The sequence below is a fragment of the Armigeres subalbatus genome, chromosome 3, assembly GCF_024139115.2.
Source record: "Armigeres subalbatus isolate Guangzhou_Male chromosome 3, GZ_Asu_2, whole genome shotgun sequence".
Classification (NCBI taxonomy): Eukaryota; Metazoa; Arthropoda; class Insecta; order Diptera; family Culicidae; genus Armigeres; species Armigeres subalbatus.
This window is the reverse complement of record NC_085141.1, coordinates 86,232,450-86,241,611: the sequence shown is the minus strand read 5'-3', so window position 1 is coordinate 86,241,611 and position 9,162 is coordinate 86,232,450. Positions and strand designations below refer to the sequence as shown.

At 34.1% G+C, this 9,162-nt stretch overlaps 1 long non-coding RNA gene across 3 annotated transcripts; it reads right to left on the bottom strand.

Annotated features, from left to right (window-relative positions):
- Nucleotides 1–3,505: 3,505 nt before the first annotated feature.
- On the bottom strand, nucleotides 3,506–5,164 carry LOC134220928 (uncharacterized). 3 transcript variants are annotated; one of them, XR_009982116.1, is made up of 3 exons: nucleotides 4,737–5,164; nucleotides 4,359–4,671; nucleotides 3,506–4,274 (listed from the first exon to the last, which is right to left on the bottom strand). It is a non-coding gene; the product is annotated as an uncharacterized LOC134220928 (long non-coding RNA). The 3 variants fall into 3 exon arrangements; XR_009982115.1 differs by having other exon boundaries at nucleotides 4,359–4,689; nucleotides 4,741–5,164; XR_009982114.1 differs by having other exon boundaries at nucleotides 4,741–5,164.
- Nucleotides 5,165–9,162: the final 3,998 nt, after the last annotated feature.

Sequence of the window (9,162 nt, the reverse complement as noted above, 5' to 3'; positions counted from 1 at the left end):
TTGTCGCGCTCTACGGGAAAAGTTCCGAGCGGTTATTGTCGCCAGCTTGCCTGCGGGTTAGTCTCTGATTTGATGTATCTGGAGGTCAACTGCAACCACCATTCGAGAATTTTGATCAATGTGGTATATAAGAAGGCTGGAATTCACTGAATCAGCACCTTCTTTATGCTATATCCGCACTACGATCGAATAACATGTTATTAGCGCTTTGTTGTTATTCGGCCAATAACATGTTTTTCGAAGGTAATATTCCCATACATTTCTGACAGCCGAATAACACCTTTGAATAACATGTTATTGCGAATAACATGATACAACTGATCGAATTTGCTGCTCGACTGAAGGCCGAAGGCCCTGCGCATGTTTTCTTGCATTCAAGTGGTTGGTCATTTCACGTGTCCAATTGGATTATACGACAATGTCATTTTTGATTTCCTATTCGTTTTCTATCGGATTCTTCAATCATCTGTGTAGTACAACGGAGCTGAAAATTGGCAAGGTGTACTTCATGATGGACTGTCGCATTTAATATTTAATATTCAATATTTAATATTTAATGTTTAATGTTTAATATTCAATATTTAATATTTAATGTTTAATATTTAATTTTAAAAAAAATCAATGTTTAATATTTCATTTTCAAAATTTAATATTTATAAATATTAAATATACAATATTGAAAATTAAAAATTGAATAATAAATTTAAAATATTGAATATTAAATATTAAATATTAAATATGAAATATTAAATATTAAATATTAAATATTAAATATTAAATATTAAATATGAAATATTAAATATGAAATATTAAATATTAAATATTAAATATTAAATATTAAATATTAAATATTAAATATTAAATATTAAATATTAAATATTAAATATTAAATATTAAATATTAAATATTATATATTAAATATTAAATATTAAATATTAAATATTAAATATTAAATATTAAATATTGAATATTAAATATTAAATATTAAATATTAAATATTGAATATTAAATATTAAATAATTGATATTAAATATTAAATGTGTAATTAATATTGAATGGTAAATAATTCTAGGAACTTTTTTCAAATGGGCGTAATTGATTCTGACCTTGAGTTTTGGAATGATGATTGTGCTGTTAACTCGAACTATTTTAGTCAACCAACGTACGCAACAGAAAGAATAGATTGCGATCTACACTCAGGAATAAATGTATACTAAATAGGTTAAAAGTCATACTAACTGGCTATTCACCTGGTTGACCCCAAGTTAGTTTAAACTTGGACAATACGAAGATAGTATAACTTCAACTTATTAGCGAATAGTATAACTTGCCAGTATATGAAAACAGAATAAAAAGGTTTTAATGGTTTTATGTTTTGTTTTGTTGTCAAAAACAATAAATAAAAAAAAATCTGTTTCTATTTCCTTTGAAAAAAAATTATATATTTTATTGATCCAACTACCGAGCCAACAACATAAAAGGTAACTGAGTTGCACGAGTTACAAGATAATACGGAAGTACTTTAAATATGTTTTGGCAAAATTGATTATGGTGCCGACGTCAAATGTTCCTGCTTTGAACTATAAATCGATGGCCATCGCATGCTGAATCCATATCGCAACAACGGCAACCAGCTCAATCGTATTCCCGCAATCCAGCAGCGAACAATCCTACGGACTCAAAAGTGGCATCGTAATGCGGCTCCTCGAACTATTCCACTTCCCTTTGTCCTTATCAGAGTCTCCTCCTGCTCCGGTGTGCATGCTTGGGCAGGAAGTTTTCCTTCGTCGCCATTCCTGGTGCAATTGTACGGTACCGAATGCACTACTCCAAACCCTGGGAAAATCGCACCAGATACTGTGTCCCACAGACACCGACGCTCAGCACCATTGTCATTGAACACCACCACGAACACTCTCCATCGAATGTAGCGGATTACCGTAGATGTTTTTCAGTTGAACCTGTCCTGGTTCAGCATCAAACCCGTCTGTTTGGGAAAACACTTTTAGTTTGCCTTTATTATAGCCTTCTGCCCGATCAGCTTGAGCTCTGCCTTCATCCGACGAATTTGTTCCGCCGATTGATTGCTTCCTGGGTGGCTTTCACTACTTGTTAGATCCAGACTCTGTTTTTTGCTCCCCGCATTAGGACTCATCGTTTGAAACTGCAAAAGATATAATTACGATGTTGAATTTTCTCAATTAGCATGCGTTCGCAAGAGAATTGTATTCGTAAACTTACGTTTGGAAAATAATTCCTTTCATGATCCGCCATACGCCGCGCTGCAGAACTTCTATCTACTTGAATGGTGAATAACGATTTTCAGTAATACAATTTAATATATTCAACCACAAATCTACCTTAGTTTTAATTTTAATTTTTGATAGTATATTTTTTATTCTATGCAATGTTTAAATGTGACAAATCACTAAAATGATTAAAATAAAACCTATCCACGTTTATTCTCAATTCTGAGTGTATCAGGTAGTAACGCCAGTTGCACGAAATATTCTGAATAGAGAGAGTAGGAGTCGTTTCAAACAGGTCAAATACAGTTACGCCTATTTGAAAAAAGTTCCTAGAATTAATATTAAATATGTAATTAATATTAAATGTTAATTAATAAATATTAAATATTAAATATTTAATATAAAATATTGAAAATTAAATATTAAATGCTAAATATTAAATTTTAAATACTAAATATTCAATATTAAATATTAAATGTTCATTCGCTCAACATAATATGATCTGTAAATTTAATACAACAAAAGCTGTTGACAAATGTCTCATTTCAAATAAAAATATTTACAGGATTGGATGAAAAAAATACATGCATACATTTTTTAGAATTCCATTTTGATAAAATAAATTAAAATACACATACATGTGGATCATAACTACATATCTTCTAACTAAGGCCGTACACTAATTACGTAAGCATTTTTTTGGGTTTTCAATCCCCTGCCCCCATGTAAGATTTTTCCAAGATAAATCATTTTATATTTATATGGAGCGTAAGAAAATAGCAGCCCACCCCCTTTCCCCCCATAAGTGCTTACGTAATTAGTGTACGACCTCTAAACAAATGTCAAAAAATGAACATGTTAATTGTAAGTTCGAGAAATCATCCTGGCAACATGTTTTATGTCTAGAGAGTGTAAAACAAAACATTTTGAAAAACCAAACAAATATCAAAAAATTACATGTTATCAGAAAGTCGTGAGAATGTAATACAAAACATCTTCTATCAATCAATAAGCTGTATGTTTAACAGAAACCTTTTCACAACTTACTTCAAACACGTTATACATCTATTTTTAAATTCGGTATTACTTGGGAAACTTTCATAAATAATTTTAAAATTCATAAAAAATAAAGCTATATTAAAAGTGAATTGAATCCATTCTTAATGAAAATAAGGATAGATTTTCAGGTTGCTTACATTTTAATTGAACCGTCTAAGCGTCTAATTCATATTAACTTGAATATATTTAGCCCTTAATCTATCTGCCTTCAACTGAATGCGTAGGACTGCGAATCCAGAGTTAACAAGTTTGATTTTCGGTTAAGTCTAGTATGTTTTCGGGTGGAAAACAATCTCGATTGCTTGGGCATAATGTATCCATTGTACTTGCCAAACAGGACATACACTTATGCAATGGCGGGCATAGAAAAGCTTTCAAATTTTAACTGAGAAAATGGTGAAGGATACCAAGTTGAAAAGCGCGCCAGGTTTCACTTGGAATGTAGACCCGTAGAAGAAGAAAAAGAAGAAGTAGAAGTGAATGCGTTTGAATATCTTTATTTCGTTTGAATCATTTTACTCTAGTATCTATTTTAGTTAGTAGTACTCCACGATCCCTTTCTAGCGAAACACAACGTCGTAGTTCCGTGCCTGGCCTCGTTCACCTAAGTTGAGATATAAATGGAATGTGATGAATGGTTTTAGCTGATTTTGGCAACTAATACCATCTCCTCTGATGATGATTACGTGCGATATCATCCTGCGTTGTTTAATTGTTATTTTATTATAAAAATTGGAAGTTACTTCGTACATCCTCTTGTCGGTGAAACGACGGTGGGTTTCTTACTCTTAAAACCAATTATAATACTATCACTACCGGCAACTTGTGGTTTTCCGATTGATGACCTTTTGAGCAAAACTGGATCTACAAAATAGGTGCAGAATAATCCGATCAACGATACAACCAAATAGGGGAGGACAACCAACACTGATGACACTTCCCATTGGGTCTAAGGACTAGACGCATCTAAATACATAAAATTATTATCGTCAGTAACATTATTTCGAAAATTCCAAAAATATATTGCATAATAAACTGTTTCGGACTTACCCCAGTAAAAAGCCGTCGGTCGCTCCAAACGATAGCACTGAATATTTTTGGAATTTCCACCGTATAGTTCTCGAGTTAGTTCGGGTTCCAGGAATCCTGTTTTCTCGCGCTGAAGTTGTTCCATGATTTCCATTGTCACACTGTTTTGGCGATACAATTTTGTTTAACTTGAATTCACGTTGTCTCGTCTTGCAGCTGCTAAACATTGTATTATTTCTGATCCATCTTGACCTTCCAGGCTCCATTGATGCTTTCTGCCTGTGTAATATTTATGGAATCCTCGACTTCACATTCTGTTCACCGGTGAAGAAACCTAAGAAAACAATACACACTATTTTATATAGAAAGCAACATCAGTAAACAAGCTAATGAAATTACCTACTTGTAACCACAGTTCCTAGCCGATTTCCGAAGGAAAAATGAGCAAAATAAAATTTAAACGAAGAACACAAATACTTCTGGCTTTTTAGCGCACACTAATCACTATCAGTTTCATCCCATACTGAACTCACGCCTTCGGAGTTTGGTCCGCTTCTTGCAATTACGCAGAAAATATCAAATTAATAAATCTCATTACCGCTGGACAGTTCTTTAATCGCAAACAGATTAATTGTTTAATAATAATTGAATTCTAATTTGAAGAATCTCGCTGCATATTTGTAAACAAACAACAAACTGCTCGAAAAAATTTGGCGCTTGACACATGCTGTCAGCTGTCAAATAGTATTACCTAAAATGCTAGTGCGAACGGTTTTGTTATTCAGAAGTAACACCTTCGAATAACATGTTATTCAGCTGTAATCTGAACAAGGCATAATGCAACATTGGTCAAAATGCTCGGAGCGGTGTGGGTGCAGTTGACCTCCAGAAACGTCAAATCAGAGACCGACCCGCAGGAATAGAGGTAATAAACTATAGAGGAAGATTGTCGCTGTCGTCACCGACGAAACATCTTTTGCTGGCGAGGATAGGGCACTAAATGTCAACGAAGGAAAAATCAGTTCGTTTTGACAGATAGGTACCCAACATGTTTGGGAACGATAACAAAGGGAAAAGCGATAATCATCCTCTATAGTTTATTACCTCTATTCCCGCAGGCCGCGGCAGGCAACCTACCGGCCATTACCGCTCGCGGAAAAACTATCCAGTCCAGTCTATAATAACGTAGCAGTCAAAACGTTTAATGCAAGAGAAGGACGATTTTTCAGTGTTAGTATAATCGAAATTTCCTCAATATCAAACTACTGATCAGTGCAAACTAAGTGCAATGGATAATCTTTGAACGTTATACTTCATTCCTTATCACGGAGAAATAGGAACACCCAGAAGTGGGTGTTTTTTCACCCACCTTCGAGATAAGTGGACTAACCCATAAGGTGGGTAAAGTGGCTTTACCCATAAATGGGAAGAAGGCTTGTACGTCAAAATAGATGTGTATTTTTCACTCACCTTCTCGAATTGAAAATTTCTTTTAGATGGGTGAAAAACACCCATCTGCAGTCAAATAATTTCAGCGCTGATAATTCTTGTGATTTAAATAATTTTAAAAAAATTGGCGTACAACAAAAAACGTATTTATTACATTTATTACTCCATTTATTTTACACATGACATAAGTTTAAGATACTGAACCCGCTGAACCTATTAAAAATCACATAAAATAGTTAGATCAGCCATTTATTATTGAAAGTCCAAAGATGTTCTAGTAGCAGGCAGTTTGATAGACTTCTGGGTCATTTAGGTCTCAATCCAGGCATCCAAATTCCTTTATATTGTCCTCTGCTGTACTGTTTTTATGCACGAGGAATCCATCACGAAGTGAACTGGAAAAGGCAAAACGCAGATCAGAGTTTGGAACAATTTTGAAACGGGTTTTGTAAACTATTTTTTATGTTCTAATACATTTCGCTGCTTTAGAAACATTCAAATTTTACTCACGTTTGCTGTTTAGACTTGGATGCAAGGGTGTGTCCTCTGTTTTTCGAATTTATTGTATAATTTGCCATATCACTACAGGCATTGAATTTTCTAAAGTCAGAAGTTTCTCGAAAAACTACTAACAGATTTTTCACCCATAAACGGATGAATATCACCCTCTTTGTTGACGGAATGGAACTGCTAGAAGATGGGGTTTTTTCACCCATTTAGCAAAATTTGAAATCACCCATCTTTTTGACAGCTTCATATAGATTCTAGAGGTGGGTGATTTTAAAACATTCAATGAGTATTCTCAAATCTCCGTGATCACTACTTTTCCAAAAATTTGCAAAATACCTGATTTTTCCATACATTTTATCGATTTTTAACAACCATTCTTCCATTTGCTCATGGTGAAAATGGTAAAATCTCAAAACATAGAGTACCGCGGGGCATCGAAATCCGTACACTTAAGCACCTTCGTATATGAAAAAGTCATTAGAAAATAGGAATAGAATGTAAATAAAACGTTTGTCATTGACACAGGCGCATGAAGGCTTCTACTTTTGAAGTGTTTCACATTTACTCATTAAAAACTACGAAAAACATGATAAAATAATGAATTAAATCAACTACTCCTGACTCGAAATCCGTCCACTGAGTACACTACCACTGTAAATAGTTCGACACGCACCTTGAGAAGCGATCATTACGATTTGTATTCCGCTTATCTTATGTAATGATTTGCAATTAGCAATTACAACACAGTTACTTTTGGTGCAATTATGCTCTACCCGAAAACAAGATGGCGGCACAAACCCCGCGTTTGGTGGGTGGAGATTTGTTTTTGATTTTTGTGGTTTTAATTTCAAAGCCTTCTTTCCAATTCTATGCCCTAAAAGCTTACTGACAAGTATCTGAACAGAATAGGATTAATTATTCCTTCATTAATTACCTTTAACCTCTCTTAATTTATTGATATCTAATGAGGTGGACGGATTTCGGTGCTGTACGGATTTCGGTCCCGCACGGTACCGCTTGACTGTGGATATACAACAGTAAAGCACATGTGGAGATTGGACAAATCAAGCATCCGAAAGATATTCAATTTGCAAAAAAGAGAGCTAACCGCGGTGGAGGTTGGTACTCGGATTCTGATGACTTTTCCGCAAACGAGACCTTTAAGTGGTCTTGTTGTGTAGGGGTTATCACGTCTATCTAGAGCAGAGCATAAAATATTCACTTTCATGAAGCACATTCACTCCTACTTTTGACATTCGTGTTTTGATTATTCAAAACATAGAATGATTTACTCAGTTTACTTCTTCATAAATTCATTCAATTGATTACCCCTGAGTACGGTAACTACGCGCGAAACAAAACAAAATTAGCCTTGATTATATTGACATTTGACGCTAAAAATGCCCCTCAATTGACCGTCGGGATTAGATTTATGCGTGTATTTATTTAAATCATCAAAACTGTGTTCAATTTTACGATTATTTAATAATTTGTGATATTTAAATAAATACTCACTGACCCATATTCATTCTGAAAATTGACGGTGCAGAGCCGAATATGAATATGTTTAGAAGTGAACCCAAGAAACAATTGTTGATTGAAGCAGGCCTGGTAGCGGGTCACTTTTTAGTGACTTGGTCACTTTTTTCGGGCAAGCCACTAAAAAGTCTCTTTTTTCGACCTAAAGTCACTAAAGTCACTTTTTCTCACAAAAAGTAACTATTTTCAACTATTTTGAAACTACTGACTAAGATTTTTTAAAATAAATAAATGCTTTGTTCATGGCGGAAATGAAATTACGGATCTTGGAAAAGTGATCGCTCTGAAACTTCGCCAGCCATTCAACTCGCTGCTCTTATTGGCATTTTACATGTAGCTTATTGAAGGTGTTTTACGTCACAATTTATAAATTGGTATACAGTCATGCAAGCAGAAGAACTGCCGATTTCGATTTTTTTAAACTTTATACAGTAGGGGAAGGTGGGGAGTCTTGATTCCTTGGGAGACTTGATTCTCCCCTGTTTCACCGAGAACTAAAGAAGTATTATAATAGCGCATTTTTATAATAGATCCTCTAGACAAATGATTTTTTTATTGACATCCTTATTTACTCCATTATTTACTGTGTTTTGTTCCTCCTAAAAATGTACTTAGTGGCCACGCAAAATTTGAACAACTTCTCCCAATAATGCTATCATTTTTTCACAGCCCAAAGCCATAAAACTAATGTTAAATGATCTTCACTGATAAAAATGCCAACATTCCACCACAATTTTAGGATATTTGGATTTTGATTTGTTGCCTTAATATGAGGAGACTTGATCCCTCATTAGTCATCCATACAAAAATTTGGCGAAAAAAATCAAGAAAATAAAAATTGTTCTCGAACGGCTATTTTTTTTTTTGCAGATTTGACAGATGTCAACCTTCCATGACTCTAAAAAAATCCTTGTCATAAGACGAGTTTGTACAATACCATTTAATTCCACCACTTAATTAAGTCAAGTACGAGACACTGAGGACGACCTTTCTGTTGAGGTCGAAATACGTATACGTCGTAAAATACGTCTTATGACAAGTGAAGACATTCCACTAAAAAGCTCAAAATAATTTTCTTAAATCTAAAAAAAATATTTATTGAGTAGATATCATAGAAAGAAGATCAAGTCTCCCTAATTTTGAAGATCGTTCACGAAGCAAATCGGAAAATATGCGTATTTTGGAAGAAAAATATTGAAAAGTTCAGAGAGCATTGTCCTGCATTATAAGCAGGAGGTCGAGCGTTCAATCCCAAGCTCGTTGTACCTGAATCTTCATAATTTTTGTTTCGTTTTCTACCAAAACGATCCGTACTGTTGTTCCTTTC